We start from the raw sequence: 13,689 nt of genomic DNA on the forward strand, positions 1-13,689 counted from the left end.
GACGTCCGAACGTATCTTCGGAGTAGTACAGGTCCAGGAGTAGTTAGCCATGACGGGAGGGATGTCCCATAAGATGAGCGACGCTGGAATCCAAAGAACCGCTCATGAGGTGTAGTATTTGTGGCTGTAGAAAGAAGGGACCGTATAGCGTGCAATGCATCCGGAAGCACTGTTTCCCATTGCTGGTTTGGTAGGCCCCGAGATCTTAAAGCAAGATGTACGGAATTCCAGATGATACTGTTATACCTCTCTACCTGCCCATTTCCGATGGGATGATATGGCGTCGTTTTGCTTGTAGCAATTCCCCGTTCTGAGAGGTAGTCCTTGAGTTCCCTTGACATAAAGGATGGACCCCGATCCGAGTGAATGTAAGCCGGCATGCCACAGAGAGAAAATACCTGCTCAAGGCAGCAGATTACTGTGGACGCCAGCATATTGGAGCAGGGGAAGGCAAACGGAAAACGTGAATATTCATCAATCATGGTGAGCAAATATGTGTTCCGAGTTGAAGAGGGTACTGGGCCCTTAAAATCGATGCTAAGTCATTGCATCGGTTGGGTTGCGTGTATGAGCATACCATCTGAGGGGCGGAAGAACTGAGGTTTTAATTCTGCACAAAGCCGGCATTCTGAGCACATTTTCTTTACATCTCCAGTAGAAAAAGGGAGATTCCGTGATCGTACGAAATGTAGCATGCGCGTAACGCCAGGATGACACAATCCATTATGGACATCTATGAGAGTAGAGGATGACATAGTGGAGCAGAATGCTCGTGTGAGGGTATCCGGGGCCACATTCTCCTTGCCAGGTCGATAGTGAATGGTGTAACCAAAAGAGGCCAGTTCCATCCTCCAAAGCTGTATTTTATTATTCTTAATTTTGGTTCGTTTTCGATTATCGAGCATGAAGGCGACTGATCGCTGGTCCGTGATTAATGTAAAGTTCTGGCGAGCTAGGAAATGGTTCCACTTCCGTACCGCCTCTATGATGGCTGTGGCTTCCTTCTCAACCGGAGGATAATGTAGCTCGGCACCTTGCAAGGTCCTGGACATGAATGCTACAGGACGACCTTCCTGATTTAGAGTAGCCGAGATCGCCACCTCCGAGGCATCACATTCGACTATGAAAGGGAGATTCTCATCGATGGAGTGAAGAGCCGCTTTCTCCAACTGTTTTTTGAGAAGGTTAAAGGCTGCAACAGCCGCTGTTTCCAATGGAAATGATCGAGCATGCAGCAAGGGTTGGATTTCGTCTGAAAAATGAGGAATCCATTTAGCGTAGTATGCAAACAGACCGAGAGCCCGACGTAAAGAAGCCGGATTCTTAGGTGACGGGAGCTCTTGGAGCGGGCAAAGTCTTTCTGGGTCTGGCTTAATGATACCATTGTCTACGCAGTAGCCAAGGATGTTGATGGTCGGTTGCGACTCAACAGATTTAGATTCATTCAAAGTTAAGTTACGGTGATGGAGGGCATCCCGAAATTTTTGGAGGTTGGCGTCGTGTTCCTGTTGATCGTGACCTGCAATAGTAATGTTATCAAGATAGGGAAAAGTGTCCCTTAAGTTTTCCTGCTTAACCAGGTCATCCATTGCCCGTTGGAAGACAGCCACTCCATTAGTAACCCTGAATGGGAGGCGACGAAATTGGTACAGCCGTCCATTAGCCTCAAAGGCCATGTACTGCTTATCTGAGACCTTCAAGGATACCTGATGATAGGCACTTTTTAAATCGTAAGTTGAGAACACTTTGTATTCGGCCAGTTTATTAACCATATCATCAATGCGTGTGTGGTAAACCACTGTTTGTATTCCACTGTGTACATGCCTGGACATGCCTCGGCTGACTCCTCCCACAAGTCCTAGTATAAAGGTGACTGCTCCCCAGCCCTTTGTATTTCTGGACCGGTCGGCCACTCGAGGCAGACCTTCATTCTTTTGTTAATAAAAGCCTTTAGTTACTCTCTTAACTCTCAGTCTTTTATGAGTAATTGATAGCGCATCAATTTTATTAACAAAATTTTTATAATGGAGAAGATCCTCACACCAGCATGCCTGGATTTAGATCATCGGGAGGCGGACTCATCCACCAAGGTTACTCACTGGCTTAAGTGTTTCGAAAAATTCCTGACCGCCTCCGCAGCAATCAAATCGGACGAGGACAAACTGGATGTCCTGACCTCCAAAGTGAACCACCGAGTGTACTCGGTCATCCAAGACGCGACCTCGTATGCGGACGCTATCAAGCTCCTCAAGGACCAGTACACGCGCCCAGTGAACGAAGTGTACGCCAGGCACCTTCTGGGGAGTCGTAAACAACAACCTGGGGAATCGACCGTGGAATACCTTCAGGCACTGTCTGTGCTTGGCCGGGCCTGTGGTTGTAAGGATGTAAAGGCCGCCGTGTACACAGAGGAACTTATCCGGGACGCTTTTGTAGCGGGCCACAGATCCAATTACACCCGACAGCGACTGTTGGAGCAGAGTGATCTCGACCTCAACAAGGCCTCTGAACTCGCACTATCATTGGATGCAGCCTACCGGGGCATGGATGCCTACTCCTCTGCACCGTGGACGCTGCGGGGAATGACAGCCTGGGACACGGTAGGACCGCCTCATAGCGCCGTGCCACCCCAGCCACACCCCAGCAACGGCCCAACTACCGCAGCAGTGTCCCAAGGCCAGACAGCAGTGCCCCAAGGCCAGAAATGCTACTTCTGTGGCCAGGCAAAACACCCCAGAGCGCGCTGCCCGGCGAAAAACGCAATCTGCTTGGGCTGCGGGAAGAAGGGACACTACGCTAACGTCTGCAGGGCCAAAGCCACCCCGAACCCCAGCAGCGCCGCATGTGGGCCATGCGGGCCGCCATCTTGGGCCTCCCCGGCCATGTGCAAACCACCGGTACAGCAGCCATTTTGGACGCCTCCAGCCACATGGGGATCATGGATGCCGCCATCTTGGACGACAGCCGGAACGCAGCAGGCCCCCAACACCGCCTCATCTGATACCCGCAGCGACACTCCGACCCCTACACTGGCATCCGTTACACTGGACCAAGCGAGACCGCACCAGCTGGCCAGTTCCACAATGGACATTAAGGTAAATGGCCACGATACAATCTGCCTTTTTGACTCTGGGAGCACGGAGAGCTTCATCCACCCCGACACGGTGCGGCGTTGCTCTCTCCCAGTCCTGCCTGCGCACCAGCGGATTTCTATGGCCTCCGAGTCCCAGTCGGCGGACATCGGCGGCTACTGCGTAGTGACACTCGTAGTAGACGGGACCGTGTACGATCATTTTAAACTTCTGGTCCTGCCCGACCTCTGCGCTGCCGTCCTGCTGGGGTTAGATTTTCAGTGCCACCTTAAAAGTGTTACAATGACGTACGGTGGACCCCTACCCCCACTCACAGTCCGCAGCCAGCAGCTCCCAAATTGCCCACCGCGCACCAGGTGCAACCTCTCCACACTCAGAGTCACCCCCCCCCCCACTGTTTGCTAACCTCACCCCCGACTGTAAGCCCATCGCCACAAAGAGCAGGCGATACAGTGCCGGGGACAGGGTTTTCATTAAAACCGAAGTTGAGCGGCTCCTGAAGGAAGGGATTATTGAGGGCAGCACCAGCCCCTGGCGAGCCCAGGTTGTGGTCGTTAAGACCGGCGAGAAGCAGCGCCTGGTCATCGACTACAGCCAGACAATAAATCGCTACACCCTGCTGGACGCCTACCCACTCCCCCGCATAGCTGATATGGTCAACCAGATCGCGCAGTACCGCGTCTTCTCGACCATTGACCTGAAATCAGCGTACCACCAGCTCCCTATCCGCCCTGAGGACCGCCAGTATACTGCCTTTGAGGCAAACGGCCGCCTCTACCACTTCCTTAGGGTTCCCTTTGGCGTCACCAACAGGGTCTCCGTCTTCCAAAGGGAGATGGACCGGATGGTAGATCAAAATGCGTTGCAGGCCACTTTCCCATATCTGGACAATGTGACCATCTGCGGCCGTGACTTGCAGGACCATGACGCAAACCTCGAAAAATTCCTCCGCACCGCCCAACTCCTGAACCTGACATATAACAAGGAGAAGTGCATATTCCGCACAAACCGCCTCGCCATCCTTGGCTGTGTTGTAGAACACGGAGTCATGGGCCCCGACCCCGACCGGATGCGTCCCCTTATGGAACTCCCACTGCCCCACTGCCTCAAGGCCCTGAAGAGGTGCCTGGGGTTTTTCTCCTATTATGCCCAGTGGGTCCCCTACTATGCGGACAAGGCCCATCCACTGATCAAGACCACCTCTTTTCCCTTGACGGCAGAGGCCCGCTTAGCCTTCCACCGTATCAAGGAAGACATTGCCAAAGCCACCATGCACGCAGTGGACGAATCCATCCCCTTCCAGGTGGAAAGCGACGCGTCCGACTTTGCCCTGGCCGCTACCCTCAATCAGGCGGGGAGACCCGTGGCCTTCTTTTCACGAACCCGCCAAGGCCCGGAGACCAGACACTCCGCTGTTGAGAAGGAGGCCCAGGCGATTGTGGAGGCTGTGCGTCATTGGAGGCACTACCTGGCCGGAAAACGATTTACCCTGCTCACTGACCAACGTTCAGTTGCTTTCATGTTTAACAACAAGCAGAGGGGCAAAATCAAAAATGACAAGATCTTGAGGTGGAGAATCGAACTTTCCACCTACAATTACGAGATCTTGTACCGGCCCGGGAAGCTCAATGAACCCCCGGATGCGCTATCGCGTGGCACCTGCGCCAGCGCGCAGATCGATAGACTGCGGGCCCTCCACAATGACCTCTGCCACCCGGGGGTCACCAGGTTCTTCCACTTCATCAAGGCCCGCAACCTGCCTTACTCTATTGAGGAGGTCAGGACCATGACCAGGAACTGCCAAGTCTGTGCTGAGTGCAAACCGCACTTTTATAGACCAGACAGGGCCCACCTGATAAAAGCCACTCGCCCCTTCGAGCGCCTGAGCGTTGATTTTAAAGGGCCTCTCCCCTCCTCCGACCGCAATGTGTACTTCCTCAATATTATTGATGAGTACTCCCGTTTCCCGTTCGCCATCCCCTGCCCGGACATGACCAGTGCCACGGTCATTAAATGTCTGAACAACCTCTTCACCCTGTTCGGTTTCCCCAGCTATATCCATAGCGACCGGGGCTCATCGTTTATGAGCGACGAACTCCGTCAGTACCTGCTAACTAGGGGTATTGCCACAAGCAGGACCACCAGTTACAACCCCCGGGGGAACGGACAGGTGGAAAGAGAAAATGCGACAGTTTGGAAGGCCGCCCTGCTAGCCTTAAAGTCTAGGGGCCTTCCAACCTCCCGCTGGCAGGATGTGCTCCCCGATGCGCTCCACTCTATTCGGTCACTGCTCTGCACTGCCACTAACGCCACCCCTCATGAGAAAATGTTTGTCTTCCCAAGGAAGTCCACATCGGGGACATCACTACCGCCATGGCTGACATCCCCAGGGCCGGTCCTACTGAGAAGGCACGTGAGGACCCATAAAATGGACCCCCTGGTCGAGAGGGTCGACCTCCTCCACGCCAACCCCCAGTATGCTTACATTGCATACCCGGACGGGCGGGAGGACACAGCCTCCATAAGAGACCTTGCACCCTCGGGGGCCGCAGTAACCCACTACTCACTACCACCCCCCCCACGATCCGATATCCAGCCCCAGCAGACGGCAGGCCTGGGCCCCGCGACCCGCTCGACATCTACGAGGACAACACGCCTGTGCCACAGCCCACGCAGGACTCGACGCCGGAAGCTCCACTACCCCTGCCGTCGCCACGCCGGTCACAGCGCCAGACAAGACCTCCGGAGAGACTCCAATACACTAACTTTTAATACACTTCACCCCGCCGGACTCAATTTTAAACAAGGGGTGAATGTGGTAAACCACTGTTTGTATTCCACTGTGTACATGCCTGGACATGCCTCGGCTGACTCCTCCCACAAGTCCTAGTATAAAGGTGACTGCTCCCCAGCCCTTTGTATTTCTGGACCGGTCGACCACTCGAGGCAGACCTTCATTCTTTTGTTAATAAAAGCCTTTAGTTACTCTCTTAACTCTCAGTCTTTTATGAGTAATTGATAGCGCATCAGCGTGGCAATGGGTAGGCGTCCAAGTCAGTATATTGATTGATGGTTTTGAACAATCAATGCATAGTCGTTGTTTGTGAGGTTTTAGAGGGTTCTTGACGATGACGATTTGAGCCCGCCAGGGCGACGAACATGGTTCGATGATATCCTCTGCTAAAAGTCGAGAGATTTCAGCCTCAATAAAAGATTGGCCTTCCTGACTAAAGCGCCGTGATTTTGTTATTATTGGTTTGCATCGAGGAGGAATACTGGCAAATAATGAGGGTTCATCAAGTGAAGCTGCTGATAATTCACAAAACGGTAATTTAGACAGTATATTAGAAATAGTAAGTCCAGGTTTGGATCCGCCGAACTCAATGGTGAGTTTCTTATGCTGTTTTTGAAAATCCAACCCTAAGATGAGATCGCTACATAAGTCCTTGAGCACCGAAAGTCGGGTGGAGGGATACATGCGACCATTAAGTGTCATCAATAATACAAAAGCCGGAGATTCTGGTATTAAGTGATGACTGAGCCACCGCAATTGCCTGGTCCGATGGGAAGATATGTAGTTTCAATTTCGCAACAATCTGTTCTCTAATGAAACTATCAGTACTTCCTGAGTCAATTAAGGCATCTAAGGTATGCCCATTAATTGAAACTTTTGTAGCTGCATGAAACAGGTTCTGTGGGCAAGCAGCTGTAATTGGTGTGGTTGCACAGAGAGTGGCTGAAACTCTAGGTGTGCTTCTTCGGGAGAGAGCTCGAGAGGAAGCTTGATAGGTCCTAGCCGGAGCATCTTGATAGGCCCTAATTGGGGCAGTTCGATTGGCCTTAGCTGGATAGGCCCTCGTAGAGGCTCTTGATTGGCAAACTTTTGCAAAGTGTCCCTTTTTATCGCAATGACTGCAGATCGCATTGCGAGCAGGGCAGAATTTCCTAGGGTGAAAAGAATCTCCACAAAAGAAGCATTCCTTCCTAGATTGCCAAGAGGCTGCTAAAGTGGGGTCATACTCCTCTTCTTCATCAGAAGTATCATCAGGATTAGATTCCTCCATGATAGGGTTCACCTGACGCCACTTGAGTCGTCTGGTTGCAGTTACAGCAGCAGATCGAGATCTGGGCAGCTGATAGAGGTCTGCATTTTTCTTTGCCAAATCCAGAGAACAAGCCAGGTCAAAAGCCTTTTGTAGCTCAAGTGTTTTACTTTCCAGTAGACGCTGGCGTATAAATGGAGAGGCAATCCCGCAGATGAAAGCATCACGAATCATTTCTTCGCGGTACAGCTCAGCCAAGGCTGCCTGAAAGTTACAATCTACGCTGAGCCTGTGAAGCTCTTGAAGGAATTCGTTAATCGATTCCCCTGGCCCTTGTCGGGCTGTGGCCAGTAGATGTCTAGCATAGACCTCATTTGCGGTCTTGACATATAGTTTTTTAAGTGCCCGGATCACCTCATCGTAATTATCCCATTCATCAACATATTCAAACACTGTTGGGGTCACATAGTTGATAAGTATCCTCAGTTTAGTAGAAGCATTCGCTTTACATTCATCAAGAAAATTCTCAAAAGTACGGTACCAATGCTTCCATACCCTGCCAGCTGCTGGTGCGTTTGGGTCCAAGTCCAGACGAGTAGGTTTAAGGATGTTTTCCATGATGGGTGGTTCCCTGGATCCTTAACTCCGAGTTTGTCCGAAGGTCTAGTATTTGTGAGTGTAAATACTAAGTTGCTTAAATTGATGTAACAAAAGAGTCTCACACATCAAGGAACTTTAAAGTAAGCTTTAAGCAACTTATAATTAAACTATATACAAGAGCGGTCTTCACCATGCCTCTAGGTGAAGCCCTTTTACCATACTGAGCAGTTCAGTATTTATACTAGTCCAAACACAGGAAGTGACGTATGCACAGGACGTGATGTATGCACAGAGTTCACAGTTCACAGTTCACAGGAAGTGATGTGCACATAACTTCCCGGAAGTTATTATTATTATCACACCAATGAAGTACATTGAAGTGTAGGCCACGATTTCCCCTACCGTGACGGGCGACGTCGGTGATGGGTCCCGACCCCATTGTTGACTCCAGCCTGCTGTGTAGAATGATTTTATGTTGATTGGGCTTGTTAAGCCTGCCCAGCGCGTTTGCTGGCCAATTGAAGGAAGCGGGTCTGATGATGTCATTTGATGACATGTTATCAGCTGGTTTCCTTAAAGGGACCATGCGCAAATTGATTTTGACAGTTGTGCTGTCAGTGTTCTACAGCTTTGAGGTGCGGCAAACACTGACAAGCACTGCACTGAGGTGCACGGCTGCACCCAGGCTCTCCCATGACTCCCTCCATATGCTTATGGAGGGAGTCACAGCACGCAGGGAGGTTGTCTTCCCTTCCAATGGGTGGAAGAGACCTCCCCAGGAGACCAACGCAGCCTGGTTGCACATTGCAGAGGAGGGCACAAGCAGGGATGGCGTCAGGAGGACCTGGGTGCAGTGGCGCAAACCTTTCAATTATCTCAGTAGATCAGGAAACGTTAGTACAAAGCCACACTCAACCTCATCCTGCTGTGCCACTCATCACATCCCCATCACTTTGCCCTCCTACCCTACTCCTGCACATCCTTACTTACACCAACTTACCTTGCACCTCTACTCATCCCTCTCTACCTACATTATCACTTCCCCATCTCACTAGCCAGCCCTCACACTCACCCTCATCCTAGTCCAATCATACCAACTAACAACACACAAGGGTAGGCACTTGGGTGTTTTAGCCAATGTTCATGTAAAGTTTCTGTTATTGTGCTGTCAAACATTGAAACCTTTATTTTCAACACTTTGCATTCTTGGACAGATCTGTGTGCACCTTTGGAAGTTGGTCAGTGAGTTTCAGTGAATGGTGAGACATAATGGTACCCCCCGCAATGGTGATGAGTGTGAAAGGAATGGCTTGGACATTGTAGGGATGCTGTATGGTGTTGGTGTGGGGTGGTGCCAACCTGGCGCATCATGTGGAAGCCATGGTGTACAGCATCAAGTGAAGTAAATCTGGCTATAGTGAGGCCATCCCTGGTGTCCTGGGCAACAATGTGGTCGGGTGCTGACGCCATCTGTTCTGTGCAGCGTCAGTTGATTGCAGAGAAGGTTGGTGTTGTTGTTGGTGCTGCTGGTGTGCCTGGTGCTGCTGGTGTTGGGGCTGATCGTGGTGGGATTCTGAGGACCAAGGTGAGATAGTTTCAAGGGCACCAATGCTGATGTAATAGATGGCAGGCGAACTTGAGATGGCAGAAGCGATCTGTCAATAGTGAGAGAGGTTGTTCCAATGAGGTGACACTGGATAGAGAGTTTGCACCAAACACTTGCAACCTGCATAAAGCTTAATCTGTCTTCCAAATGCAGTAAGCAACAGCTTCTGAGCTTGGAAAGTGAACAGCTGTGAGATGGGACCTTTTATAGCACATTTGCAGCTGTCAAGTAATGAGATGATCCCATGGTCTTACAACTCCCGGACCTCCTTACCTGACGTGATCCCTGAGCAGCGTGGACCCCATGGGCGACCTCGTAAAATGGTAAGGTGAGCTCAAAATACTGTTGAATGGACTGTTAACAAGGTCATAATGACCTGAATTGCCTCCCCTGCCTCTGCGTGTCGGATCTGTTCAGCCCTGACAGACCCGACATGTGGGTAAGTTGCATGGCAGCAGGTTGACAGCGGGGTCCTGACCCGCTGTCAAATTTTTTTTCCCCATCCGACCCGCCACCAAACGCACCCACTGACCCCCTGAAAAATTCCCCCTGTAGTCACTGCTGTAATGTAGGAAACTTGTAAGAGTGGTAAAGGAATATACAAAATTGCATTAGCTGACCTGAGAAAGAAGCAGCATGTCTTGATATTGTGGAATCATAGACAAATGAATAGAGTGGGCAAGAGACTACAGAAAGTTCCAATCTGACTTAATGGGAAAGTGTTCCACAAGCCAATACATGTTACAAGTGACGTCAAATCCGTCAGTTGTTTCTGCGATACAGCACATCATCACGTGAGATGGTAGAGATAAAGAGTTGCAAAAGGCAATCTCACAAACACATTAGCATCGTATTGCTATGTACACATTAGCACCGAATGATTGTGTACACAGGTCAGCTTGTTATTTACAGGATGGTCAAAATTTACCAAATCTACCTCAGTGAGTCAGCCCGATGAACATATCTCCATTCGTCTGCTCTAAGTTTAGAGTTTTACATGTTTCTGGAATGGAGGTTGCACATGCCACTCAATATCCCCAACAAAGACAAATTGAATTGATATATGATGTGCAGCAGTGTGCTATTGCATTTATTTCACAGCTGTTGCCACACTTTGTACCCCATCAACTGTGCGGTCTAGTGGAGGGCCTGCTATTGATCAGTTTCAGTCAATGAGCAGTACCATTGATACTGGTTTAGCTGCATTGTATCAAACAGAGCATTTTGCACCTCATTAATCTGCTAGTGTCTGATATTGAGCCTTTCAGTGAGTGCATATAAAATGATATAATTTAGTCCTATTAGATTGAACAGAGTATTTTGTACCTTGTTAAATTTTCTATTATGCGAAGTCACTGACTACTTCAAACTAACACAGCTGAATATGACACAAAGCTAGCAGGTACTGTTTTTTAAATGAGCTTCACGTAAAAAAACTCCCTCCCTTCTTTCAATAAAACTCTATTTCCTTTGGCTTCTAAAAACAGCAGCACGTTGAAGGAAAGTTATGCCTATTTAAAAGGAGTGGCAACTCTAATCGAGGCTGCAGGTCCATCAGCCTAACATCAATAACAGGTAGAATAATGGTAAGCAATCTAAGAAGCAGACTGGAGGTATACCTGTATAACAAAAAGTTAATGAAAATATTCAGCACAGGTTGATAAGGGAAAGATCCTGCCTCACAAATCCCATTGGCCTTTTTGAGGTTATTATCGTGGTACGAGCAAGAGCCCAATGCTTGCTTGCATTTTGCACATCACTCAAAATCCAGTGTCTCAAATAATTATGGAGATTCTGTGAGTAACTGATAGTTGGGTTCCTTCCATTATAGAAACCAATCAATTGTCATTTCCAACGGAAATGAAATCAGGCAGTTTCTACAATGGGCAGCCAATCTGCGATGCCTGCTTCATGCCCGGGCGCAAGTTTAAAATTTACTGCGATACTTCTCGAAGCACACGTAAATTAATCCTTATTATTAAACTGTTCCAGCAGTGGAGCTGGTAATAAGACTTAGCAGATGGATGGCAAGCAATAATTCTAACACGGGCTGCAATTTTTCATTTTCAAAAAATCCAAAGGTTTGCCTTTAAGGGGCTGAGCAAGTTCAGGGCCTTCTGCGTCATCGGGTATTCTGTGCATTCCGATGAGCGAATCTGAACTAAAAAAGAACCCACCAGAGGCGTGAGCAACCACACAGCATCTTGGCAAAGGTTTCCAGCTTTCAGCTCGCTAAGTGGCTTATTAACAGCTTAGCAAATGGTTCTTCAGCATTAGTGCAGGTGCGAAGGGACTAGCTGTTCTGTTCATAGGTACAGTACTAACATACTGCACCACCCAGTCCCTGAGTGTTCAGTTTGATAAGAACAGCTGGAGGTGGGGGTCATTATTCTTCATTAAAAATCAGTTTGAGGTTGGAATGAGGGGGCGGTGTGCATGTACACAATACACAATGTACATGAGTTGAATTTGTGATTATTGATCAGAGAGTGTGCCCCAACACAACTTGACTTTCTAAAAACATTTCTGGAAACATTGACCTAATCAGAGCAAACTGGCATATTAACTATTTTACCAGGATTGTGTCATTAAAGCTGGGGCAATCCTGATCACATCTAGTCTGCTCATCATATCCAGTCACCTGATCATATCCAGTCACCTGGTCAATTTACATTTGAAAGGACTCTGTTCAATGCACAGTCAGGCTAAGCAAAAACAAAACCACAAAGCTTTCTAATATATGTTTTAAAGCCTTTCAAAATACAAGCAGCCAGATATCCCCTATCTCGTTGTAGGGACTTGTGAGCCCTTTGGTCATTCTGCTCCATTACCAACACAACAGTGATTGTAATATTGCTGCATTGCCCATTTACAGCTAGTAAACAACAGATTTCTGTCTATGGAGCTGTTAACTCCCAATTCTTGTGGTAATAAACCTTTTTGCTTCATTTAACCAAGTGAAAGGCTTTCTTTAGCAAGAGCAAAATACTGCAGATGCTGGAAAAGGAAGCTCAACGCCAGCTCGAGGAACAGCACCTCATCTTTCAACTTGGCACATTACAGCCTTCCGGCCTCAACATTGAGTTCAACAACTTTAGATCAGAACTGTAATGTATTATCGCATGGTTTGTCACATGGTTTGGTATGAGCATGCTCAGTTCACCCTGGCCTAATAAAACAAGCACATGGACTAGCAGCTCATCCTGTCTCTGTCCTTCATTTGTTCTACCCACATATATTACATTTTGGCGACAAAGATGGGATCCCAAAGCCATTTTTAGGGATCATGGAAGGACACAGTGTTCAACCTTCGAGTGGAAAAGTTTAAGGTGAATTTGCGACACCTAAACTGAATTTTTGTGATGTTTTACTGTTAATGCTGATGCAGAATCGTCTCTGCTTCGCCTTCACGTGTATGTATACACAGCAACAGCGGTGTTGATTCTCACAGGTACACAGGTAGCGTGCCGAGTCATTGTTCAACGGGATCGGGACAATCTTGGCCGCGCCTACAGGATTCATCGGAAGTCTCGTCATGTATGACCCAGCTCGTGAACCATTCAGTTCTTACATTGAGCGGATGGAGATCTTTTTTAAGGCCAATAACATTATTGAGACTGAAGGTGCAGATGAGAATGTTCAAGGTCAAAATAAAATAATTAATGAACGGAAAAAAGCAATTTTTCTAACGAAAATCGGGCCAGATGTCTACGGAACATTGACAAACCTACTAGTGTCAGCAAAGACATTGTCGAGAAACTCGAGGACCATTTCGACCCAAAGCCGTTAGAAATAGCAGAGAGCTATAATTTTGGTACTAGAAACCAAAAACAAAGTGAAACCATCAGTGAGTACATTGTAGCTCTTAAGAACCTGTCTTTGCATTGTAACTTCAGCACATTTTTGGATCATGCGTTGTGAGATAGGTTTGTGTGTGGACTGGTGGATGAGCGCACACAGTCCAAGTTACTGAACACGCCGAGCCTAACATTTGACATAGCATGCAAAATTGCCCTATCTATGGAGATGGCATCTAAGAATGCTAAGGAGCTCCGTCCAACTCAAGTGACTAGTGCAGCTGAGGCCTACAGTCACAAATCCACCACCAAACCTAAAGCTCTGAGACTGGGTCAAAAGCATGTCGGTGAGAGCAGTTCAGTGAATTGTTATCGCTGCAATGGAAATCACTCACTACAGACCTGCCAATATAGAAACGTGAAGTGTTTTCACTGCCAGTAGCAAGGCCATATTTCAACAGCTTGCAGAGCTAGATCGAAAGCAGGTAGTAAGAACCATTCTAGTGGCAATGCAAAGCAGCGACAGCAAAAGGGAGGAATTCACAACATTG

General features: G+C 48.5%; 1 long non-coding RNA gene across 1 annotated transcript in view; it reads left to right on the top strand.

Annotated features, from left to right (window-relative positions):
- Window positions 1-12,531, top strand: part of LOC147117693 (uncharacterized) — a 76,715-nt gene extending 64,184 nt beyond the window's left edge. Inside the window, exons 2-3 of the long non-coding RNA XR_015078503.1 lie at window positions 10,829-10,927; window positions 12,300-12,531. This is a non-coding gene — a long non-coding RNA (uncharacterized LOC147117693). The remainder of the gene's footprint in view (window positions 1-10,828; window positions 10,928-12,299) is intronic.
- Window positions 12,532-13,689: the final 1,158 nt, after the last annotated feature.

Source organism: Somniosus microcephalus, chromosome 5 (genome assembly GCF_052327205.1).
Source record: "Somniosus microcephalus isolate GS21.2 chromosome 5, FLI_Smic_1.0, whole genome shotgun sequence".
In the NCBI taxonomy this organism is placed as follows: Eukaryota; Metazoa; Chordata; class Chondrichthyes; order Squaliformes; family Somniosidae; genus Somniosus; species Somniosus microcephalus.